Source organism: Panthera uncia, chromosome X (assembly GCF_023721935.1).
Source record: "Panthera uncia isolate 11264 chromosome X, Puncia_PCG_1.0, whole genome shotgun sequence".
Classification (NCBI taxonomy): Eukaryota; Metazoa; Chordata; class Mammalia; order Carnivora; family Felidae; genus Panthera; species Panthera uncia.
This window is the reverse complement of record NC_064817.1, coordinates 111,225,919-111,238,970: the sequence shown is the minus strand read 5'-3', so window position 1 is coordinate 111,238,970 and position 13,052 is coordinate 111,225,919. Positions and strand designations below refer to the sequence as shown.

Here is a 13,052-nt window from a genome sequence, read left to right as displayed (position 1 = left end):
TTGCGGTCTAAGGAAATTGTAGGAAGCAGTATATAAATAAAACAAAGAAACAGCAAACAAGGGAATTGTTATTCTATGGAGAGTAAACTGGCAGCTATGTACAGTATTTACATAATCAAAATAATGTTTGCACAGATAATACTGATTTTTAATTCATTATTTTTTCAACGTTTATTTATTTTTGAGAAAGAGAGACCGAGTGTGAACAGGGGAGAGGCAGAGAGAGGGAGACTGTTTCCATTTAACAAATTTTACACATCATCCGTTAAGTTGCAACTTATGGAACAAATAAATCAAGTTCCATAAGTTGCAACTTAACGGATGATGTGTAAAATGTCAAAAACAAGTAATAACTGTAGAAGCATATTACTAAGCAATGTGGAAATATTCCATACTCCAGACCAAGAAAAAAGCTGAAAAAGGTTGATGTGGTTGCCTCTGGAGAACAGGACTGGAGTAAGGTTGAGGGTAGGGGACTCCTGTTGTTCTTGTCAAGACATGTAACACAATTTACCTTTTTAAACTGTGTGATCTGATTTCTAAAAAAAAAATTTATGGGGGCGTGTGGGTGGCTCAGTCAGTTGAGCCTGGGACTCTCGATTTTGGCTCAGGTGATGATCCCAGGGTCATGGGATCGAGCTCCACGTTGGGCTCTGTGCTGAGTATAGAGCCTGCTTAAAATTCTCTCTCTCCTTCCGCCCCTCTCCCCCACTTACTCTCTCTCTAATATTAAAAAAAAATTATGAAACAAACGGGAGCACCTAACATTGTACGCAACAACCTTTTACTACCGGATGAATGATGGACGTGTTTCCCACTGTAGCCAGCGAGCAGCACCTGACATCGCCTGTTACCTCTACCACTGAAAGAACCACCTAATGACCTCGCTTAGGAACTTGAGTTCGAATTCTGACTGTCAGGCACCAGCTACAAGATTAGGACCTCAAAACAACTCTCTGAGCCTCCGTTTCCTCAGCTGTCAAATGCAGGTAATACTATCATTCTTTTTTTTTTAAATTTTTTTTTATGTTTATTTATTTTTGAGACAGAGAGAGACAGAGCATGAACGGGGGAGGGTCAGAGAGAGGGAGACACAGAATCGGAAACAGGCTCCAGGCTCTGAGCTGTCAGCACAGAGCCCGATGCGGGGCTCAAACTCACGGACCGCGAGATCATGACCTGAGCCGAAGTTGGCCGCCCAACCGACTGAGCCACCCAGGCGCCCCTCTCATTCTTAAAAGGTTGTGAGGAAGGAAGGAGTTACTAGTGAAAGCAAAGGTAACAATGCGATGCTCTGCCATCAAGGACCTCAAAGGCTCCCATTACCTTTAAAATGGAGTCGGGCTCCTTTGGCGTTTCTGCCAGGCTCAGTCAGTAGAACATAGAACTCTTGATCTCAGGGTCGTGGTCTCGAGCCCCACGTTGCCAGTGGAGCTTACTTAAAAAATTTTTTTTAAACATTTGTCATAAATAAATAAAATGAAGTCAGACTCCTTCAAAGAACTCCACAGTCTATACTCGGCCCTCTTTATTGTACCCTGCACCTCAATCCTACAGGCATCTTACAATCCAGCTTTATCAGACTGTGCCATTCCCCACGCGCTTTCACACGCCTACCTTTTTGCTCCCTAACCTTCCAGCTGGAATGCCTCCTCTCACCTCCTGATTCTCCCCGCCCCCACCTCACTATATCCACCTGTAGCAGTCCTGCCCGTTCCTCATTGCCCAGCTCAAATCACACTTCCTTTTGCAGACTTCCCTAGATTTTACCAGTCACGTGCCATCTACCCATCCCCTATACTCCCACTGGGCTCTGTATTCTATTTTACCACAGTTCTCTGTACACACCTGCTGTTCCTTCCAGACCACTGCTTTTTAGAGTGTAGATCAGCATCACCTGGAGTTCTTGGTCGCAATTCAGACTCCGGGGCTCCACTTCAACCCTGTGGAATCAGAAGCTCTGCCATCGAGTGCCAAAAATCTGCATTTTCACAAGCTCTCCAGGCAATTCTTAGGCCTAATAAAGCTCTGGAACATTTGCCCAAGACTGAGACACCCCTCCAAAAGAATCACGCCTCACTCTTCTGTGGATTCGTTCTCCCTTCATTATCTGTTGCCCATGACATAGGAATCCTTCAGTAAAGGTTTTAAACCTAATTTAATGTGGGCACCAGGGCATCTTGGAACGGAAGCCATGGCTGCAATTTTCAGGAGTTCCACAACACCTTCTACAGGTTTGCTTTCAGTGAATTTTACTTTGAAGACAAGGGAAAGCACTCAGAGATCTCAAGGATTTCAAAATGCATCATTCTCCTTTCTCTCCACATTTCCAAATCCACTCTTGAGTTTCCAGAAATGTATAATAAAAGGTATAGCTTTTAATAACTACTACACTAGAAAAAGAACTGTCTGTAGCAGTTCTTAATCAGAGGGAGAATAATGTTCTTACGCTTCATCCCTGCAGCTTTTAATATCTGTACACCATATTTAATCATCTGGGCCCCTTAATTTACTGACATTTAAATGATCTCAAATTAGATTTCCCGGAGCACTGTTCCAAATAAGTAACTTTTTAAGATAATGCAGGGTCTTATTAGTTGCGAATCGTGCCACGGGTTGCCAAACTGGTTGCATTTTCTACACCTTCCTGAAAAATTACCCCATTTCTATGTAAAGAATGTTGTCAGTGTGGTCAGAGTGTGTAAGTACGTAACTATCTGAGTTTCTACATTTTAGCCAGAATAACATGAAAAAAGTATAACAATAGATAAGAGGCTTCTTTCTCATCCTTTGTGCAAAGCAGGTTCAACCTTTAAACACTTTAAATTATAATATTTTTCTATCTCTACTGTATTACTTGCACGTGTGTCATTGCATTTGGTCCTCAAAACATCCTGCGAAGCTTCATAGAATTGCTATTATTTATTCAGCTTTACAGATGAAGAAGACGGTTTTCAGGGAAGTCGTGCAATTTCGCCCAAAGCATACCATTAGAGCTTAAACCCAAATCTTCTGACAGTAAAAAGCGTGTTCATTTGACTGTATCAGAGTTTCTGAAACCTTCTGGACTGCCACAGTTAGGACATATATCCCTAAGCTCTAACTACTCACTCCTCCTCACCGCTCAAGACACCACTGATTATGTAACTGACAAGCTGTAGCCACTCCAGCTCCCTACAAGTGCCTTTAAGAGATGGTGAGATCACACAGTACAGGCAGCCTCTACTTCATACACATACAGAGCCAGGCCTTCCTAGACTCCCAATTGGAAATGGATGGCAGAGTACAAGTGCCCTCTTTGTGACAAGCGAAGCCTCCAGCCTTATCGCCGTCCCTAGCATACACGAGGCCTGGCCTGCATAGGACGTGCCTCCAGTGACGATGGTGCTCAATTATTTAAGGAATGCACTAGAGATTACACGCTCCCTCAAAACTTGGGGATTTTGCTGAATTGAAAGCTCATCGGGATTTAATGCATTAACTACTCAAAAAGAAGCCCCATGTCACCCTACATTTCTCCAAGCACAGTGACCAGAACCAAGGACATAGTAGTCACAAGCCAAGTACAAAGACTTCAAGAAAAGCACCTGGAGGTCGTGACGTATATCTCCTGGAGAACATAGGAGCTGGTTCCTCCTGTCACCTGGAAGTCTAAAGATGAAAGGGTAGCGTGGGCTCTAGGGGGATCTGCTGGCATGGCCAGAGTTTAATGGGAAAAGGTGTTTTCCACAGTGAACAAGAAACACTGGGGAAGGTCGATGGGTGTGAGCCACCCTGAAACAACCCAACCCAAGAGATCTGGCTACCAAGGCAGGGATATCTCCAAAGAAAATGAGCATTGGGTGTACTGCCGGAAGCAGAAGGAGAGTGGTGGGAGGAGTCAAAAGTAGTCAATTCTGAGGATGTGTCACCCAGGTAAAGATGGTGCAGTGCAATGTCACCGTGGCGGGTAACTCCAGAGAGTCCTTAAAAGCACTTCACAAGCCAAAGAGGCAGCACTGGAGCGTGCACCAGACCCAGACCCAGACCTGCGTGCCAATGCAGGATTCACACTGCACCACTCAAGTAGGATCTCATCCATTTCCTTCCATCCATCAGATCTAGAGGCCCAAGTGAAGCCAGAAACAGCATCATGGGTGGAAGAGTAGGAGGGCAAGAGCTGAAAGGCATGGAAGAAAGACTGTGCCCCTTTGGTGGACTCCATGACATGCTGCCCATCTCCTCATGCGGGAATGCAGGACCCACTCCCCTACCCCTGCAGTGCCGCCACTTGACAGCCCTCAGCTCTCAGCCCCTTTAGGAGAGTGCCTCAGCTGAAAAAAAGCCACCTTGCCTCAGGTCACATGCTCTTTCGAGGGTGGCCCTCGTGCGATGGCTGATCAAGGCAGGGTATAAAGGCCCGGTCCCCTCACCCAACTCAGGACAACTCTGAAGGGTCATCTCCGCTTCAGAGCTCCCCAGAACGTTGGCCAAAACCACTGCAATGCATTGCAGCTCAACTTTTTCCCCTACCCAATCCTTCATCTCTCCCCTCCTTTCCTATCCACAGGTGCTGATCCCAAGGGCACCCTCGCAGACTCTGCTTCCCAGGAACACAACCTGCAACAGCTCCAACTTCGCTATTTGGAAGCTTCTGAGGCCAGAGAGCAGCTTCAAATTGAAAGAGACTCAAGTTCTGATTTTTATCCGACTGAGCTCTTTAATCCCTAAGATTGAGATTGTTCATTAAAAACTATACATGACTGAAAAAGTGATGGAATCTGCCAGAGATTCTGTACAAGAGCAAGAAGGGAGAACTTATGGAATGGATTTGAAAGTCACTTGTGACAGGGGCGCCTGGGTGGCTCAGTCAGTTGAGCCACCGATTCTTGATTTCGGCTCAAGTCATGATCCCAGGGTCGTGGGATCAAGCCCCTGCTTAATATTCTCTCTCTCTCCCTCTGCCCCTCTCCCCTGCCTGTGTGTTCTCTCTCTCTCTCTCTCTCTGAAAAATAAATTAAGAAGAAAGAAAGTCAATTGCGACAAATTACTTTCATAATTTCACCCCACTGAGTCCAGCCTGGTTAATAAGCTAGTTATATAAATTTCATACCACAGTTTTCCTGGTGTCAGAGCTTCGTTCTCCCCTAGTATCCAGTTTGGGATGTGATTGCTGTTACCTCTAAATCTGTCTGTCTCCTAGGAGGCCATACAGTGATCCCAGTGATGCTTCCAGTGGATTGCCACTCATTTGGATGAACTTTCACAGGGTTTGTTGGTTAGTTCATTTGTTTCTCCTCAATGGTGGGAACTCTTTATTCTGTGAACCCATTTTTGATTTGGGGGTATATTTAAAAGTGACCCAACCAAACCACTGAATCGGGTAGGTAATAATGTCCTCAGCCCAAGATATTTTTTATTTTATTTATTTTTTATTTTTTTAATGTTTATTTATTTTTGAAGGAGAGAGAGACAGAGTGTGAGTGGGGGAGGGGCAGAGAGCACGAGACACAGAATCTGAAGCAGGCTCCAGGCTCTGAGCTGTCAGCACAGAGCTTGATGTGGGGCTCAAACTCACAGACCACAAGATCATGACCTGAGCCACAGCTGGACGCTTAACCGACTGAGCCACCCAGGCACCCCTATTTTAAAGTAAAGTTATAAGAAAAATGTCTTCATTTAGCTGGATGACTGCCTCTACAAGCAAAAAGAATTCTGGACATATTTTGAGCAATGGCAGGATCTTTAGGATGAAGTGAATATTTGTATATGTCTAAGTTCTGCTATGTTTATTTTCTGGGCGTCATGTATCTTGAATTGTCGATTGCACTACTATTTGTAGATAACTCATGAAGGCTCTGAAGATGAGAGGGGATCCCCTGGTGCTGGGTACTGGCAGTGATGCCAGAAGAAGAATAGCAAAGTATTCAAGGCAAAGAGCCTCACACCAGGTTCTATATCGGGTAGCCTCTGTTAGTTACGAAATTGCCAAAACCAGACATTTGGAAAACTGTTATACTTATGCTATTGGAACACATAAAATATCATCCCGTTCCCACCCCCATCACATATACTTGTATTTCAAAATACAGAAAAACTTCATAGAAAGCACAACTGACATTTGATTCACTAATTAACAAAATGGGATTTAGGCTGGAAATCATTTTTAGCAAGCGTAGAGCATAAGCCTCGGCAAACCAGCTGCCTTGTGCTCTGAGGGCCAGGAGGAGTGGGAAGAATTTGATGAGCTGACAGCTGGTTGCTTTCGCCAGTCTTTCCCATAGAGGACCTAGAAGATCTAAACATGACCCATCTTATTATGGCCTTCAAATATCAGCCCAATATATACACAAGTTAAAAACATATACAAGCATGCACCTCTACCCTGACTACATAAAGTTTACATTAGGGTGGATCCAATAGCTGAGATCGAGGGTATGCATCTACTAGAAAAAGAAAATAGGCATGGGGGAAAGAAGACAGTACAAATTTTTAATATCTCAGTCTTAGTTTGGAGCTTGGGGTATGAAAACTCTGACATCACAATAAGAAAAATCAATACAGAGGCAGCAAGATGGACACGGGATTCTGGAACAAGTGCAGAAAAGGACAGTCGGTTCAGCAACAAACAGAAGAAGCTACTGAAGCAGCTGAAATTTGCAGCATGCCTGGAAAAAAAGGTGGATATGAGCAAAGTAAATTTGGAGGTTATAAAGCCTTGGGTAACAAAACGAGTAATAGAAATCCGTGGGTTTGAGGATGATGTTGTGATTGAGTTTATATTCAATGAGCTGGAAGTGAAGAATCCAGTCTCAAAAATAATGCAAATCAACCTGACTGGGCTTTTGAATGGAAAAAGTGCCAGAGAATTTATGGGAGAACTGTGGCCCCAGCTCTTAAGTGCACGAGAAAACATTGCTGGAATCCCTTCTGCTTCTCTAGAACTGAAGAAAGAAGAAATAAAACAGAGACAAATTAAAGAAGAAAAGTTGGCATCTTTGAAAAAGCAAGATGAATACAAGGATAAGAGGGTTAAGGAAGAAAAAGAAAGCAGCAGAGAAAAAAAGGGAGAGGTCTGGAAGCCCAAGAAGATGCAAATTCAGGTGTCCTTCCCCTAGAAGATGAGTTTCCCCTGTCGGGAGAGAGAGAAAGCGCAGTTATTCTCAGTGTCCCCACCACAGAACCAAGAGCCAGAGTCCTTCCCCTGCTCCAGAAAAGAAGGAAAAAACTCCAGAGCTCCCAGAACCATCAGTGAAAGTAAAAGGACCTTCAGTACAAGAGGCCATTTCTACTAGTGACATCCTGAAAGTTCCCAAACCTGAACCTGTACCAGAGTCTAAAGAATCTTCTCTGGAGAAAAACTCCAAAAAAGAAAGAGAAGGAGAAACCTGACCAAGATCTCAGTCACATTCAAAATCAAGATCCCAGACACCGTCTGCTCTCCTTCTCATACTCAACCTAGACGGTGTCATAGATCCCGATCAGGATCAAACTCACCTCGAAGGTGGCCATCTCCTCGAAGAAGAACTCCACCAAGAGGAATGCCGCCTCCACCCAGGTATAGGAGGGGTAGATCTCCAGTGAGGCGAAGGCGTTCGTTCATCAGCATCCTTGTCTGGAAGTAGTTCATCATACTCTTCATCTGGTTTCTGGTCACCGCCAAAGAATGCTCCTGAGAGGACATCCAGCCCCCCTCAAAAAAGTGGTAGGCTATCTCCTTCAGCAAGTCCTCTGAGGGGAAGGCATAGGCCATCACCTCCAGCAACTCCACCGCCTAAAACTCATCATTCCCAAACACCTCAGCAGTCAAACCGTACAAGAAAAAGTCCTGGTTCTGTCTCTCCAGGGAGAACTTCAGCGACAAAACACAAAGGTACCAAGAAAAAAGACTCCCCTTCAGCAGCACCTAAGCCTAGAAAAGTAGAGTTACCTGAATTGGAAGAAAATAAAGGTGGCAAAATAGCTGTAGCAGATTCTGTGCAGCAGAAACATCAGTACAGATGACAGAACCAGCAGTATTCATCTGATTCTCGTTCCTCTTCTTCCTCAGAAGATGAGTGACCCAAGAGGGCCCATGTGAAGAATAGTGAGGTAGGCAGGTGGTGGAGACATCCCCCTTCTGGGAGTACCTCTCCATCACCTTGAAAGCACCAGAAAGAGACTTCTCCTCGTGGTAGATGGAGGGGGAGCCCCTTCCCACCATCCACCAGAAGCCTCCGTTCTCCTTCTCCTGCCCCTCCTCTTCATAGGCGCAGGTCTCCCACGCTGCCACCTCGACGAAGGACTCCTTTTCTCCACCCACCCCCCCACCATCGGCACTCACCTTCCCCAAGAAGATACTCTCCTCCAGTACAGCAGAGATACTCTCCTTCTCTGCCTCCAAAGGGAAAAATGGCTTCTCCCCCTCCCCTCTTAAATGCAGGAAATTGCCATCTTCACCACCAAACTGTCAGGTCTCCCATTCTCCACCTCCCGAAGAAGCTCCCCAGTCACCAAGAGACATTCGCCTTCATTATCATAAAAGCATAGGAAAGTGTCTTCCCTGAGCTAATCTACCTCGGAGCCCCAGTCACCACAACCAAACAAACGGCATTCGTCCTCACCATGGTCTCGAGCTCCTCAGACTTCCTCAAGTCCTCCACCCATTCAAAGAGGAGCATCATCATCAGCCCAAAGAAGGCAGTCCCCGTCTCCACATATGAGGCCCATTAGCATCTCCAGAACTCTGAAAAACCAAAAAGACAAAAAAGGCTCCCTCACCAAGTCCTCAGTCTATAAGGAAGGTCTCACCCTCCTGATTTGTCTCAAGATCTCCTGAGCCAGCAGTTAAAAAACCCCAGCACCTCAGTCTCCTGTCCAGTCTCAGTCACCCTCTACCAACTGGTCACCAGCAGTACCGGTCAAAAAGGCTAAAAGCCCAACACCAAGCCCATCTCTGGCGAGGAACTCGGACCCCGAAGGAGGTGGAAAGAAAAAGAAGAAAAAGAGGGACAAGAAACATAAGAAGGATAAGCACAAGAAGCACAAAACACAGGAAGGAAAAGGCCGTGGCCTCAGCCCCTGCAGCCATTGCTGCTCCCACAACCACAACAGCACAGCAGGAATCAGAGGCAGAGCCTGAGCCTAAGAAGGAGACCAAAAGTGAGCCCAAAGACAACCTCGACGACTTAGAAAACCGCCTGCGCGAAAAGGTGCTAGGTCGATGCAGAAGGCTCAAGTGTCCCCACAGTCTTAGGTGGGAACGTGTGTCACGATGTACATTTTATTCGGTTTGTATGCAATTCAGTTTCAAAATTGCTAGAGTGTGTTTGAGCTTTAAACTATATACATTTGTTGTAATAATTGCTAGATTGAAGTTCACTGTATAAAAAAAGGGCACAGATTTACACTGTGAATAGTGTCCACAGTGTGTTAGTGACATTCTTTTGTTGGACAGCTGACATAAATTCATTTACAGTGAAATATTTTAGCCAAAAAAAAAATCCCCTTTTTAAAAAATGGGGTTTAAATATTGTTGGCATCCTTGTGGTTAAAGGCCTTGGCTATTCCCAGAGGTTTTTCTTTCTTTTCATTTTTTTTCTTTATTTTTTTCTTATTTGAATCTTAGCACCCATTTAAGTTATAATGCTTCCAACCTTATATGGTTTGCAGGCTAGCCCAGACCACTGTTGAACTACCACAGAAGTATAAACTATTTTAATGCCACAATCTTTCCTGTTGCCTGTGGAGTCCCCGGTGAAATGAATCCGGATTTGAGCTCTAGGATGAGACAGAAAATGAAAGCATGTTGTTTGCCAGGACACTGGGTTTATATGGATGTGTTACAAGTTGGTTTGGAACACTGCAATTTCATTCTATTCTGTTGTGGGTTTTTTTTGTAAAGGCAATTAACTAGTTCCAGGAAGGATCCTTCAGTTATATAAAAGTTTGTTTTATGAAATGTCACAGCTCCATTCATAATTTTGTCTTGTTCTTCCAACTGGTATATACAACTTTCAGAGCTCTCATATTTGGAAGGCTGGAAGGGCCCAGACTTTGAAACAGTGTGCTGTTTTCATTGTTTCTGTTTTGTTTTGTTTTGTTGTTGTTGTTGTTTTTAAACTAAAGCTATATAAAGCTTGTGGATTAAACAGAGTAAATTTCTAAATTAAAAAAAGAAAAATCGATACAGTTCTATTTTCTTTTACAAAGCAAACAGCAAGCAACAGAGCAACTGTGTTTGGCCTGGCACAGAGTTGAACACTGCAGGGAATAGAGAAATGAATGAGACAGGGACTGTGGCCCTGAAAAACTCACACTGCAGAGAGGGAAGTAGACACATAAATAATTACAGAATAGTGTGATACATGGACGAATGGCCCCATAATAGCAGTTGTCACTACTATATTTAGTAAGGAATTAGTGGGGCCATGTTGTAGATACACCATTGACATCACCATCTCATAACTAAGATTGTTCTATTTTGTGTCTATCCATTCCTGTCCTGAATTACTCCTCAATGAACCACTCCTAGACTCTCAAAGTGTTCAGTTTCATTAGAGGGCCACATCGTTTTATAAAGCAAAGTATGATATAATATTAATTTTTAAATCCCCATATGTAATATATAATATTAATTTTTAAATCTCCATATGTAATACAAAGCTTCATAAGAGACTTCAAAGATACTCTTACATTAGCTAGATATAGAAACTTCTGAAACAAACTACCCTGGAAATGAATAGATTTTGGTACAGAAATAACTGGAGGAAGCTGTTTGTTTCTACCAAAAACGTGACATTGTTACATCAACCCACCCAGTCTCCCAGGGATTCCAAAAAGTGGCTAAAGTGTCAGAGTATGTATGCCATTACCTCTTACTATTTCTGTATCAAAGAAATGAGTTCGGTATTTCAATTATATTCTTCCCTGTGGGGCAGGATAGCTAATGTATTATTTATTTAACAAAGGAATTAAAATTAAAATGCTAGCACTTCAATAATTTTGCCTAATTTCTCATCGATGAAAATAAAAAATAAAATCTGCAGGAAGTGAAACACATGTAGGTCTTAACCGTTTAACTCTCCCAATTCAGCTATCTATCAAACTTTTGATCAAAAAATGTCCCTTTGGATGGCCAGTTCTAAATAACAAATTTATTTGATTGCACCTAAAGAAAATCACAATCTTAATCAAAAACTTATTGCGTGACATTTCTGAAAGGTAATTCTTATTGGAGACTTCAACAGAAACATTTGGAGGGGAGTGAACATTCCTGTATGTAGTTGCACGTAAATCTGAGTGAACATTTTTAACAGAACCTCACTAGGGTAGAAGTAATGGGCACTTGTTGCAAACTCACCTAAGTGCTTTTTTTGATATGATATGTAATGACGGTAAAAAATACATGAACCTGTATAGAGTTGTTGGATAACTATACCTGCAACTAATGTAACAGTGTGTGTCAATTATACTCAAATTAAAAAGGGGGTGGGGCGTAGATGGCTCAGTCGGTTGAGTGTCCCCCTTCAGCTCAGGTCATGATCTCATAGTTTGTGGGTTCAAACCCCATGTAAGGCTCTGTGCTGACAGCTCAGAGCCTGGAGCCTGCTTTGGATTCTCTCTCTCTCTCTCTCTCTCTCTCTTTCTGTCCCTCCCCTGCTCATACTCTGTTTCTCTCTCAAAAATAAATAATGATAATAATAAACATTTACAAAAACGCATGAGCCTTATTTCCAAGCCCTCGTCTTGAAGAGAAACTGACAGAATCCCCTTACACCTTACCCCATAATGCTAGAGCCCAGTCTGAACAAGATGCTAACATAGTTAACCTAGGAACCTCCAGGGCAACACTACTGTTCCATAGCTCCCAACGTGGTTGTGAAAGCTGCTTACAAGTTTGCTCTAACCACTGTAGCATGTAAGCAATCCATTTCCTACCCAACTCTACACACACCTGGCTTAAACAGACAATACAAGGGAGTGTGGAAGGATGATGGATCCAATCCTTCCCAAGATTTCATAGAGCATGCGTTGAATACAGTTGACATCTAGCCCTGCAAAGCTCCTTTGAAAATCACATCCACAGCATGGATTCAGGCCACCTCCACCTTCACCCACAATGTAGGGGCACCCTTACTTTTACCTACAATCTCTGTTCTGATCTGCTTCACAACCTACCTTTTGTTCAGTGTCCTAAGCAATCCTTTTCATCCTGACATTGACCCTTATGACTTGTTATGCTATTTACAGTCTCACCTCACATCTTGGACCTAAAACTTCATACTGTTTTTCCAACACTGAAGACTTGGTTGTGCTTTTCTCAGGTATGATTTGGCTGTACCCTCTGATTCTACTTCAGAAGCTCTGGGTACCAATCTGGTTTATCTTGGCCCAAACTGTCACATGTGGAAGCCCCACAAGTGAAACGTGGGAGAGACAACAAACACTGAGGGCCAAGAAAAAGTGGACAATTTGTATGGAACATGCATACATTTGTGCAAACAAAATACACTTGTATCATGCATTGGCTCACACTCTATTACAGTATGGCTTTATGTAACAAAGAACGTTTCCTAGAAAGCAATTCCAAAACATTATTTTCCAAAGCCTTCTTAGGATGAACAAAGAACACCGTGGCCTGCCTACCTTACTTATTCCGCTTTTCCAATGGAAGACAAATTCAATAATAATTAAGCAAGCTCTGTTAAATGGGGAATACTTTTTCCCCACTTCTGATTTCAGTGTGGAAGGATTTTCCCTAAGTACATTCCCGGTCACCTGGTCTCTCTCCATTCCTTTGCTCAGTCTACCTTGGAGAGGAGGAGTGATTTATCCAATTGGTCAATTTGGAGAGATCAAGCTTAGCTCTGGCCTCCTTCTCTTTGCTTCTATCTTCTGTCTGCTACTCCAGGAAGTCTGCCTCTATGAGAGGCTTAGGGGAGCTTTTCCAGCTTAGTGCTGCTGCGACTGGGTGAGCAGACTTGCCTGCTTCAGGGTTCTGTATTAGCAAGCCCAGTTAGCTAACAGACCTAAGGCCACATGCTCCAAGTTGGCCTCTAAAGGTTCAAAAGATGATGATCTGAGTCCACATG

General features: G+C 43.5%; 1 pseudogene; it reads left to right on the top strand.

The window, feature by feature from the left end:
* Positions 1 to 5,649: 5,649 nt before the first annotated feature.
* On the top strand, positions 5,650 to 10,104 carry LOC125932022 (serine/arginine repetitive matrix protein 1-like; annotated as a pseudogene).
* The last annotated feature ends 2,948 nt before the right edge of the window (positions 10,105 to 13,052 follow it).